Source organism: Bison bison, unplaced genomic scaffold, assembly GCF_000754665.1.
Source record: "Bison bison bison isolate TAMUID 2011002044 unplaced genomic scaffold, Bison_UMD1.0 scf7180017864462, whole genome shotgun sequence".
Lineage (NCBI taxonomy): Eukaryota > Metazoa > Chordata > Mammalia > Artiodactyla > Bovidae > Bison > Bison bison.
Window position 1 is genome coordinate 771,901 of NW_011495024.1, and position 13,040 is coordinate 784,940.

General features: G+C 41.0%; 1 protein-coding gene, 1 non-coding gene and 1 pseudogene across 2 annotated transcripts in view; 2 read left to right on the forward strand and 1 right to left on the reverse strand.

Annotated features, from left to right (window-relative positions):
* LOC105003139 overlaps positions 1-980 on the reverse strand; it is a 35,667-nt pseudogene extending 34,687 nt beyond the window's left edge.
* The window catches only part of SLC35F3 (solute carrier family 35, member F3), a 448,640-nt gene that overhangs the window by 399,520 nt on the left and 36,080 nt on the right, over positions 1-13,040 (forward strand). The gene's annotated exons all lie outside the window — the stretch shown is intronic.
* On the forward strand, positions 10,563-10,634 carry TRNAC-ACA. Its single transcript has one exon. It is a non-coding gene; the product is annotated as a tRNA-Cys (tRNA).

A 13,040-nucleotide genomic window follows, 5' to 3' on the forward strand; every position in this document is an offset into this window, starting at 1 on the left:
TTTCAGGAAGAGTCAGCGTACTGCATTTTTAAACACTCAGCAGCTGTTATTTTCTGAGACCCGTTTATCAAGTGCTGGGTGCTGTGTCCCTCAGCTTCACAGCGGGATGTGTTTCATTAATGCAGTACGCTGACTCTTCCTGAAACTGGTCCTATCTCAGGGCTAACAGCTCTCTTTAGAGCCCAACTCCAGCTTGTCTCCTACCAGCTCAGGAGAGGCATCCTATGCTACAACAGATGGTCCGGTGATGTCTTCCTGCTACAGGAAACCACGTGTCCAATCTCACTGGGTTAAGTGGACCACAAGCCAAAGTTCCCAGAGCAGCTTTCTTCTGGGCACAGATATTTGAATGCACTCCTACAACAAACAGAGTAGTTTCTGATATTGAGAGGCTGTTTCAGACTGGGAGGAAATGCACACCAATTCTGGGGGCCTGTCCTTCCTAAGTGGCCAGAGGACTTCAGCTGGTACTTTAGTCTCCACATATAAGTGGAAGCTGTGGGATCTTGCCCACCCAGAAATTGAACCCAAGTCTCCTGCATTCCAGGAAGATTCTTTACCATCTGAGCCATCAGGGGAGCCCATCATTCAGTGTATTAGAACCCAATTTTGATGCTGGTGGTAGCTGGTAGAAACCAACCTTGTGGCCTGAACTATTCATGTACTTCTTCATTCATATCCTCAATGTGATACCAGAAGGACTTAACGCTTTTCATGAAATGCACATGTAATGTGGGTGAGGGTCTACCCTCCACCCCTTGCCTGGGAGGGCGGGGATGATGGCTCCCCTGGGAGATGTCTGTTATTTGGGGAGACCTGGCAAAGAAATAAGTTGCTGTATTTTTGAATACCACCCTGTCTTTACTGCTCCTGTCTTCACCTTTGGATGGGACACAGAACTGCTTCACAGTGACCGGCAGTTTGGCCAGGAGCCCTGTGGACAGGGGCAGGCAGTCTCCTAGCACTTTACAGACAGTCATGCTCTTGGATTATGCACGCGAAACCCGCTGAACCCTAAACAGTGAACAGATCCCTGTGGAGGAGGCTGTGAAATTCCTAGTTAGTGGGACACGTATGCAATCTGTGCTTCTTAAATGTTCCCTCTCCAAGACGTGGTTAAGGCTTGTTCATTCCTAGGGGAAGATCTCTCAGAATTCTTTGTACACAATGAATGCCCTTCGTTTCTCTCAGACCCTTTCCAAGAATCCTCACCACTAACATCATGGAAGACCTATCTTTTTCTGCCTCTAACTGCCTCAGGCATGTGTTTTAGGAACAGATCAATAGCAAGATGGATGACAGATTGGTAGATAGATAGATGATACACACATAGATACAGATGCATGCAATTATAGACAGACTCAGTTTCTGGACTTACAGCTAACAGAGCACTGTACTAGTTGCTCAGAAAAACTACTTCAGTATTTTTCATTAATACTTCAGTATTTTTGTTGTGCTATAAAAGTTAATCTTTTAAATTGTTTAAGCAAATCTTTATAAATTGACTCTAAGGATACTTGGCTAAACCTGGATCTGCTGTGGAATCTGTAACATTAAAACACGCTCCTGGGAAATCCAAACATACTTTAACCTACTTATGAGCCATAGTGGCTCATAGTAAAATCCATTTTACTTAAAACTTCCCCAAAGATGTCTTAAAATGTTCAAAATAAACTGAAGCCTAATTCATAAGTTTGGTTAAATGGTCTTTACTGCCTCTGTCAGCTTAAAGCTCTAAGTGAAGGCAAACACACAAAAAAAGTTGGGGTTCAGGGCTGGGAAATAAACATTTACCCAGTAGTTCGAGACTTGTAGTGGATGCTACTCTGACTTTTGCCTGGTAGAAAGGTTTTATTTTCTTTCTTTTTTAAATATTCATTTACTTACTTACTTACTTAAATAATAACTAAGACCCAGCCGTGTTGTGTCTTAGTTACAGCATCAGGATCTTTGTTATGACAAGCCGGCTTAGTTACACTGTGGCATGAGGGATGAGACAGTAAAGAGTCTGCCTGCGATATAGGACACACAGGTTCCATCCCTGGGTCAGGAAGATCCCCTGGAGACGGGAATGGCAACCCACTCCAGTACTCTTGCCTGGAGAATCCCATGGACAGAGGAGCCTGGCGGGCTACAGTCCAGTTCAATTCAGTTCAGTCGCTCAGTCATGTCCGACTCTTTGCGACCCCATGGACTGCAGCATGCCAGGCCTCCCTGTCCATCACCAACTCCCTGAATTTACTCAAACTCATGTTCAGTGAGTCGGTGATGCCATCCAACCATTTCATCCTCTGTCATTCCCTTCTCCTCCTGCCTTCAATCTTTCCCAGCATCAGAGTCTTTTCCAATGAATCAGTTCTTCACATCAGGTGGCCAAAGTATTGAAGCTCCTCCAACACCACAGTTCAAAAGCATCAATTCTTTGACACTCAGCTTTCTTTATAGTTCAACTCTCACATCCATACATGACTACTGGAAAAACCATAGCTCTGACTAGATGGACCTTTGTTGACAAAGTAGTGTCTCTGCTTTTTAATATGCTGTCTAGCTTATTCATAACTTTTCTTCCAAGGAGCAAGTGTCTTTTAATTTCATGGCTGCAGTCATCATCTGCAGTGATTTTGGAGCCCAAAAAAATAAAGTTTGTCACTATTTCCACTGTTTCCCCACCTATTTGCCATCAAGTGATGGAACCAGACGCCATGATCTTCGTTTTCTGAATGTTGAGCTTTAAGCCAACTTTTTCACTCTCCTCTTTCACTTTCATCACGAGGCCCTTTAGTTCTTCACTTTCTGCCATAAGGGTGGTGTCATCTGCATATCTGAGGTGACTGATATTTCTCCCGGCAATCTTGATTCCAGCTTGTGCTTCATCCAGCCCGGCATTTCACATAATGTACTCTGCATATAAGTTAAATAAGCAGGGTGACAATATACAGCCTTGACGTACTCCTTTCCCTATTTGGAAGCAGTCTGTTGTTCCATGTCCAGTTCTAACTGTTGCTTCCTGACCTGCATACAGGTTTCTCAAGAGGCAGGTCAGGTGGTCTGGTATTCCCATCTCTTGAAGAATTTTCCACAGTTTGTTGTGATCCACACAGTCAAAGGCTTTGGCATAGTTAATAAAACAGAAGTAGATGTTTTTCTGGAATTATCTTGCTTTTTCGATGATCCAGAGAATGTTGGCAACTTCATCTCTGGTTCCTCTCCCTTTTCTAAATCCAGCTTGAATGTCCGGAATTTCACAGTTCACGTACTTTTGAAGCCTTGCTTGGAGAATTTTGAGCATTACTTTGCTAGCTTGTGAAATGACTGCAATTGTATGGTAGTTTGAGGATTCTTTGGCATTGCCTTTCTTTGGGAATGGAATGAAAACTGACCTTTTCCAGTCCTGTGGCCACTGCTGAGTTTTCCAAATTTGCTGGCATATTGAGCGCAGCACTTTCACAGCATCATCCTTTAGGATTTGAAAATTAGAGATACCAAGGGAACATTCCATGCAAAGATGAGCACAATAAAGGACAGAAATGATATAGACCTGACAGAAGCAGAAGATATTAAGAAGAGGTGGCAAAAATACACAGAAGAACTATACAAAAAAGATCTTCACGACCCAGATAACCACAATGGTATGATCACTCACCTAGAACCAAACACCATGGAATGCAAAGTCAAGTGGGCCTTAGGAAGCATCACTACGAACAAAGCTAGTGGAAGTGATGGAATTCCAGTTGAGCTATTTCAAATCCTAAAAGATGAAGCTGTGAAAGTGCTGCACTCAATATGCCAGCAAATTTGGAAAACTCGGCAGTGGGCTACTGTCCATGGAGTTGCAAAGAGTCGCACATGACTGAGGGACTAACACACACACACATGGGATCTTAGTTTCCCAACCAGGGGCTGAGCCATATTCTTTGCACTGTAAGGCAGAGTCTTAAGCACTGAACCACCAGAGAACTCCCTGAAAGGTTTTATTTTCTAATCTCAGAATTTTAAAGTTGAAAAGCATTCAAGTTTATGAAGTCCAACTCCCCTCTAATGCTGGAGTGAATATCTTTTACAACCAGTTTTTATCTGCTCATTGATAGTTTGAATCAAGATGCCGAGTGGCACAGGGCTCTATGAATAAGCTGTGCATCTTCGCTATTCTGCCACTGATCTTTCAGTAAAGTCCTTCAATATGTGCTGAAGTCTAAAGAACCACCCCTTGGGTGTGAAATGAGCATCCAAATACAACTCACCCCGCCCCAGAGGTTGTAACCTAATTCTCTCCATGGGACCTGTTTTCTTTATGATACAGATATGCACTAATCATGGGCGTTGGTAGAGAATTTTAAGCTAACCCTTGGGTCATCATTAAACTTGCTCACATTCTATTATGAATTTTTCAGGAAATTTTTCTAAAATATATAGAAAACTGTAATAAGGAAGGTATTTGTCACCTTTTTATTATAATAGGGGGAAATGGATGTAATATAGTGTCTAATAATGGGGGGGATACTCTCTTCCCTGGTGGCTCAGATGGTAAAGCGTCTGCCTGCAGTGCGGGAGACCCGGGTTTGATCCCTGGGTCAGGAAGATCCCCTGGAGAAGGAAATGGCAACCCACTCCAGTACTCTTGCCTGGAAAATTCCATGGATGGAAGAGCCTGGTGGGCTATAGTCCATGGGGTCGCAAAGAGTCAGACACGAGTGAGCGACTTCACTTCACTTCAATGGGGGGATAGCTGAAGCTCTCACAATATAATTTATCAGCCTTAAATCTATGCAGAATATAGCAAAATATCCATGCAGGTATCCATGCAGAATACCAGTGACCCAGAGCTACGTAGATGAAACAAAAAATAATTCAGTAAGTAGAAAACCATGTAACATCAAGGAAACATTCTTAGGAGATGTCATTAGTTAAAAAGCCCGATTATGGGCTGGTGTGACACAGTAGTCACACCCATGTAAACACATTTCTCAGGGGAGGACCTGGATTATCTCAGTCTGTTGGAAATTTATCGTGTATCTCTGTGCCTCTGCCTTCCCCAAACCCCCTATTACTGCACTATTGATTTACCAGTTTGATTTTTCAGAATTTATTTTCCGATTTTCTTATTCCTTTTATTGTCTTCTGAGCCAGAACCCACACATTTAACTTTCTTTTGTGTATCCAAATGTACTTAAATGACATTGTCTCTCTCTCTTTTTTTTTTTTTTTTTGCCATGCTGTGTGGCATGTGGTATTTTAGTTCCCTGACCAGGGATCGAACCCATGCCCCACTGTGGTGGAAGCAAAGAGTCTTAACCACTGAATCACCAGGGAGGTCCCATTAAATGACATTTTATATTAACAGGCCTTAAGACCTATGAAAGGAAGGAGATGAAAGGGTATACTGTGGTTACAGTTCTAATTTTGCCAATCATGATTTTTATTTTCAGTAAGTATAGTTTGTATTTGCAGCAGAAAGGAAGCCCAAATTAATCATTTCATTTAATTATAATTTTTATTTCATACATTAGTCAATCTCTCTTTTTTAATCTATTGACCTGCTGCCGCTGCTGAGTCGTTTCAGTTGTGTCGGACTCTGTGTGACCCCATAGATGGCAGCCCACCAGGCTTCTCTGTCCCTGGCACTCGTCAGGCAAGAACACTGGAGTGGGTTGCCATTTCCTTCTCCAGTGCATGAAAGTGAAAAGTGAAAGTGAAGCAGCTCAGTCATGCCAACTCTTAGCGATGCCATGGACTGTAGCCTACCAGGCTCCTCTGTCCGTGGGATTTTCCAGGCAAGAGTACTGGAATGGGTTGCTATTTCCTCCTCCAATCTATTGACCTGCCCAAATCTATATATTTTTTATCTACTATGTGCATATGTGTGTTTCCCTGAAATTGGATACCATATTTTATCACCATCAATATATACTAACATGAATGGAAGCTTATTTAAGTACAGACTGTGGACAGGGATGAAGTGAAGTGAACTGAAAGTCACTCAGGCATGTCCAACTCTAAAATTGCAGTCGAATTCTTTACCAGCTGAACCACAAGGAGGGCGGAGGTGAACAGGGATGGTCGGGATCAAAAACATTGTCTGGTGGAATTATTCCAATGACCCTGATAAGAAAGAACCTAGTACAGAGATTTGAGCCAATAGCAGCAGCAGCATGTTTTTAATGGAAAACAGTAAAATGACAATTAAAACTAAATGGAGCATTAATTACACTAAATGTAAATAAATTAAAGTCTTGATTAAAAGATCCATGGAAGTATAAACTGGCACAACTAATTTTGAAAACCATTATTCGTATGTGTGTGTATCTATATGTTTGTATGTTAAGTCGCTTCAGTCTTGTCCAACTCTTTGCAACCCTGTGGACTGTAGCCTGCCTGGCTTCTTCGTCCATGGGATTCTCCAGGCAAGAACACTGAAGTGGGTTGCCATGCCCTCCTCCAAGGGATCTTCCTGACCAAGGGATCGAACCACACCTCCTATGTCTCCTTCATTGACAAGTGGGTTCTTTACCTCTAGTGCCTTCTGGGAGGAGTGTATCTATATATAAGTATACAGATATCCTCAGACACTTCATTTCCCCTCTGTGATATATATCCAACATAAATGCATACAAATGTGCACCAAATATATGTAAATGTTCCTAGCAACACTGCTCATAATCCACACCACTCAATGTCTGTCAACTATAGGATGAATAAATAGTGGTACATTCATAAAGTTAGATGCCACATAGCAAGTGAATTATTGGTACTTACAACAATATGGATACGATCTCTCAGACATAATACTGAGTGAAAAAGACCAGACACTAAAGAGTACATAATGTATGGTTCCAACTTTATTAAGATGAAAAAAATAAATATGGAGATAGAACTCTCCATACTGATTATATAATATTTAAGGGGGTAGATAATGACTAGGAGAGGGCTCAGGGGAAGCTTCTGGGGTGTGGGTATATATTCTGTATCTTGGTAGAGATGGTGTAACATGTGTGTTTTATTTTATAAAAATTAAACTGTATGTTTTACCTTTTGTGCACTTAAATATATGTTATATATTTTAAAAGGGTTTTCTAAAAAAAAAGTAAAATTTTATTTACAATATTGTCAAAAAGAATTAAGTATTTAGGAGTAAACATAACTAAGGAGGTGAAAGACTTACCTGTAGGAAATTACAAAATATACCATAAAAAAATTAAAGAAGACACAAACAAATGGAAAGACATCCAGGGTTCACGGATGGAAGACTTAATATTGATAAGATATCACTGATGCCCAACTGCTGCTGCTGCTAAGTCGATTCAGTCGTGTCCGACTCTGTGCAACCCCATAGACGGCAGCCCATCAGGCTCCCCCATCCCTGGGATTCTCCAAGCAAGAACACTGGAGTGGGTTGCCATTTCCTTCTCCATTGCATGAAAGTGAAAAGTGAAAGTGAAGTCGCTCAGTCGTGTCGACTCTTAGCAACCCCATGGACTGCAGCCTACAGCTATCTACAAATTTAATGCAATCCCTATCAAAACCCCAACAGCATGTCTTCTCAGAAATAATAAAATCTACCCTAAAATTTATACGGAATCTCAAGGGATACAAAATAGCCAAAACAATCTTGAAAAATGAGAACAAGGTTGGAGGTCTCACACCTCCTGATTACAAAACTTATAAAGCATAGTCATTAAAATTGGCTTGAAATGTGGTACTGGCATGAAGACAGACATACACACCAATGGAATAGAATAGGGAACCCAGAAATAAACCCTCACATATATGGTCAATGATGTTTGCACAGGTGCTAAGACCATCCAATGGGAAAAGGACAATCTTTTCTACAAATACTGCTAAGGAAAGCTGAATATTGACATGCCAAAGAAAGAAGTTAGATCCTAACTTTATACCCTGTACAAAAATTAATGCAAAATGAACCAAATTTCAAGAGGTAGCACTATAAAACTCTTTGAAGAAAGCGCGAGGGCTTTTTTTGGCATTATATTTGGGAATGATTTCTTGGGTATAACACTGAAAACACAGGCAACAAAAGTGGAAATTGGACGCCATTGAAATTTAACATTCTTTTGCATCAAAGGACACAATCAACAGAATGAAAAGGCAATCTATGTAACGGAAAAAAAATTGCAAATCATTTGTCTGATAAGGGGTTAATATCCAGAATGTATGAACCCCTACAACTAAACAACAAAAATAAACAATGAAAAAATGGGTAAAGGGCTTGAATAGACATTCTCCAAAGAATAGCAAACAAGCTTATGAACAGATGCGCAACATCACTAATTATGATGGAAATGCAAATCAAAAGCACAATGAGGTATCACCGTATATCCAACTAGTGTTGACAAGGATGTGAAAAAAATGGAACCCTTGTGCACTTCTGGTGGAATGTAAAATGATATGACCTCTAGGCAAAACAGTGTGATAATTCCTCAAAAAAAAAAAAAAAAGTAGAATTATAGTATCCAGTAATTCTACTTCTGAGTTGTTTTTGTTCAGTTGCTAGGTTGTGTCTGCCTTTTTGTGACCCCATGGACCGCAGCACACCAGGCTTCCCTGTCTTTCACTATGTCGTGGAGTTTGCTCAAATTCATGTCCATTGAGTTAATGACGTTATACAACCATCTCATCCTCTGCATCCCCCTTCTCCTTTTGCCTTCAATCTTTCCCAGCATCAGGTCTTTCCAACAAGTTGGCTCTTCACATCATGTGGGCAAAATATTGGAACTTGAGCCTGAACTTCAGCATCAGTCCTTCCAATGAGTATTCAAGGTGGATTTCCTTTAGGATTGACTGGTTTGACCTCCTTGCTGTCCAGGGGACTCTCAAGAGTCTTCTCCAGCACCACAGTTCAAAAGCATCAATTCCTTGGCAGATTTCTTTATGGTCTAACTTCTGGGTTATATACCACTTTTGGGTATATGTAAAAAAGGATTGAAGTGAAGGTCTCAAAGAGGTATGTGTATATCGATGTCCATAGCAGCATTATTCACAATAGCCAAGAGGTGGAAGCAACCGAAGTGTCCATCAATAGATGAATGGATAAACAGCATGTGATATATACACACAAAGGAATATTTTTTTTACACAAAGGAATATTATTCAGCCTTAAATGGAAGGAAATGTTGACACATGCCACAACATGGATGAACCTTGAGGGCATTATGCTAAGTGAAATAAGCCAGTTACAAAAGGACAAATACTGTATGATCCCCCTTATTTGAGGTACCTATTAATACAATAGACAGTTCATAGGGACAGGAAGTGGAATGGCAGTTGCCAGCAGCTGTAGGAGACAGGAATGAGTAGTGGTCATGTAGAGTACAAAGTTTCAGTTTTGTAAGATAAAAAGGGTTCTAGAGATTGGTTAGCTAACAATGTGAATGTTTTTAACTCCACTGAACTAAATAGCCGCTGAACTAAATAATTAAACATAGTTAAGATGGGAACTTCCCTGATGGTCCGTGGCTAAGGCTTCGCACTCCCAATGCAGGGGACTCAGGGTCAGTCCCTGTTCAGGGAACTCGATCCCACATGCAGCAACTAGGACCTGCCACAGCCAAATAAATACTTTTTTAAAGAATCTAGTGCATCAGTCAGTTCAGTTCAGTTCAGTTGCTCAGTCGTGTCCGACTCCTTGCGACCCCATGAATCGCAGCACGCCAGGCCTCCCTGTCCATCACCAACTCCCAGAGTTCACTGAGACTCACGTCCATCGAGTCAGTGATGCCATAGATGTGATCAAAATTCAATGAGTCAGCATATGGGGAAAAAAGAGGGGAAATGGTTAAGATGGTACCTTTTGTTAACTGGATTTTACCATGGTTTTTAACTTTTTTTTAAAGAAATAAAGCAAACAGAGGAGGGAGAGAGAGAGAGACAGCATGAAACTTGGGATCCAAACTTAGCTGCACCTGATAATCATTTGGAAATTTTTAAAAATACAGCACAGTCTCATTTTAATGCAAATTTGCAGTAACAAAATACAGGTATGACTAATGTTTCATTTATGCATAAAATTTCAAATAATGTGACTCCCTTGAGATTTTTAAAGTTAAACAAGAATCACAGTTTCAACTAGGAGGGAACAAGGGAACTATAAATGCCAGGTGGCAGTGTTAACATGAGTTGCAAACAGAAACATGGTGCTACTGTGGGAAAATACATCAAGAAATATACATTTTGCATTATGGCATGCTGTCAGGAATGTCACCCTCATGTAAACTGCACCATCTCTACTGAATCCTAGGCCCCTCGAGGAACAGTACAATTGGACATGTTTAGAGATGAATCCAAGCAGTTTGTATTTTTAAAAGCTCCCTGAGATTTCTAAGACTGATGGTGTGTGCATCAATGCTTGAAAATCAGTGGTCCTCCAGAAGGGAATAAGCACATTCATTCAGTTAAAAAAATTTATTTACACATATTATGGGCTAAGTTCTAGGGATATAAAATGAAGCAGAAATATAATGACCACATGGATCTTACATTCTAGTGAAGAAGTCAGGTGATTAAATAAGCAGTTACAATAAAGGATCCTACACCTATGATGTAGGACTTCCCTTGTGGCTCAGATGGTAAAGCATCTGCCTACAATGCAGGAGACCCAGGTTCAATTCCTGGGTTGGGAAGGTCCTCTGGAGAAGGAAATGGCAATCCACTCCAGTACTCTTGCCTGGAAAATCCCATGGATGGAGGAACATGGTAGGCTACAGTCCATGGGGTCACAAAGAGTTGGACATGACTGAGCGACTTCACTTCTACACCTATGATGAGGCTTCCAGGTCATTGGAAACATACATCAGGCACTTCATTGAAGAGGGTGTATGAGCTGATACCCAGTGGTTGGAAAGAAACCACCTAACGAAGGAGGAAGAGTATTTCGAGGGAATAGAGAATCCAATGAGACTCAGAGCAGAATAAAGAGCATTGAAGCCAAGTGACCGAAATGAGTTCAAAGTGGCTTAAATTCTGAGTAGCGAAGGCAAAGTGATGGGTAAAGCTATGGGATGGGCAGAGGCCAGTTCAGGACAGACCTGGTAAGCCTGTGGGGAGCTTGGCCCTCATCCTAAATAAAAGTGAGGGAAAAGAAGGATCTCTGATTGTAGCATGGAGTGTGGAATGGGTTGAATTGGAGCAGAGGCAACTGTGAAGACAAGCTCCCAGCAGCCGTGGTCCAGTTGAGAAGGAACAGAGGCAAGTGTGGTCACAACAATAAGAAACTTAGGAGAAATAAACCTTGGTGATGAATTAGATGTGAAAGGGGAAAAGGAGATGTTAAGAGCGATTCCCAAGTGTCTAGCAATTGTGGTACCTTATGGTGATTATACAGTGGAAGTGACAATCAGATTCAAGGGGTTAGATCTGATAAGAGTGCCTGAAGAACTATGGACAGAGGGTCATGACATTGTACAGGAGGCAGTAATCAAGACCATCCCTCAAAAAAGGAAATGCAAAAAGGCAAAATGGTTGTCTGAGGCCTTACAAATAGCTGAGAAAAGAAGAGAAGTGAAAGGCACAGGAGAAAACAAAAGATATGCCCATTTGAATGCAGAGTTCCAAAGAATAGCAAGGAGAGATAACAAAGCCTTCCTCAGCAATCAATGTGAATAAATAGATGAAGACAATAAAATGGGAAAGTCTAGCGATCTCTTCAAGAAAGTTAAGAGATACCAAGGGAACATTTCATGCAAAGATGAGCACAATAAAGGACAGAAATGGTATGGACCTGACAGAAGCAGAAAATATTAAGAAGTGGGGGCAAGAATACACAGAAGAACTGTACAAAAAAGATCTTCATGACCTAGATAACCACGATGGTGTGATCACTGACCTAGAGCCAGACATCCTGGAATGGGAAGTCAAGTGGGCCTTAGGAAGCATCACTATGAACAAAGCTAGTGGAGGTGATGAAATTCCAGTTGAACTATTTCAGATCCTGAAAGATGATGCTGTGAAAGTGATGCACTCAATATGCCAGCAAATTTGGAAAACTCAGCAGTGGCCACAGGACTGGAAAAGTTCAGTTTTCATTTCAATCCCAGAGAAAGGCAATGCCAAAGAATGTTCAAACTACCGTACAATTGCACTCATCTCAAAAGCTAGCAAAGTAATCCTCAAAATTTTCCAAGCTAGGCTTTAACAGTATGTGAACTGAGAATTTCCAGATGTTCAAGCTGGATTTAGAAAAGGCAGAGGAACAAGAGATCAAATTGCCAACCAGAAAAACATCTACTTTTGCTTTATTGACTACACCAAAGCTTTTGACTGTGTGGATCATAATAAACTGTGGAAAATTTTTAAAGAGATGGGAATACCAGACCACCTGACCTGCCTCCTAAGAAACCTGTATGCAGGTCAAGAAGCAACAGTTAGAATTGAACATGGAACAACAGATGGGTTCGAAACCAGGAAAGGAGTACATCAAGGCTGTATATTGTCACCCTGCTTATTTAACTTATATGCAGAGTACATTATGCAAAATGCTGGACTGGATGAAGCACAAGCTGGAATCAAGATTGCTGGGAGAAATCTCAATAACCTCAGATATGCAGATAACACCACCCTTATGGCAGAAAGCAAAGAAGAACTAAAGAGACTCATAATGAAAGTGAAAGAGGAGAGTGAGAAAGTTGGCTTTAAACTCAACATTCAGAAAACTAAGATCATGGCATCCGGTCCCATCACTTCATGGCAAATAGATGGGGAAGCAATGGAAATAGTGACAGACTTTATTTTGGGGGGCTCCAAAATCACTGCAGATGGTGACTGCAGCCATGAAATTAAAAGATACTTGCTCCTTGGGAGAAAAGCTCTGACCAACCTAGACAGCATATTAAAAAAGAGACATTACTTTACCAACAAAAGTCTGTCTAGTCAAAGCTATGGTTTTTCCAGTAGTCATATATGGATGTGAGAGTTGGACTATAAAGAAAACAGAGTGCTGAAGAATTGATGCTTTTGAACTGTGGTGTTAGAGAAGACTCTTGAGAGTCCCTTGGACTTCAAGAAGATCTAACCAGTCAATCCTAAAGGAA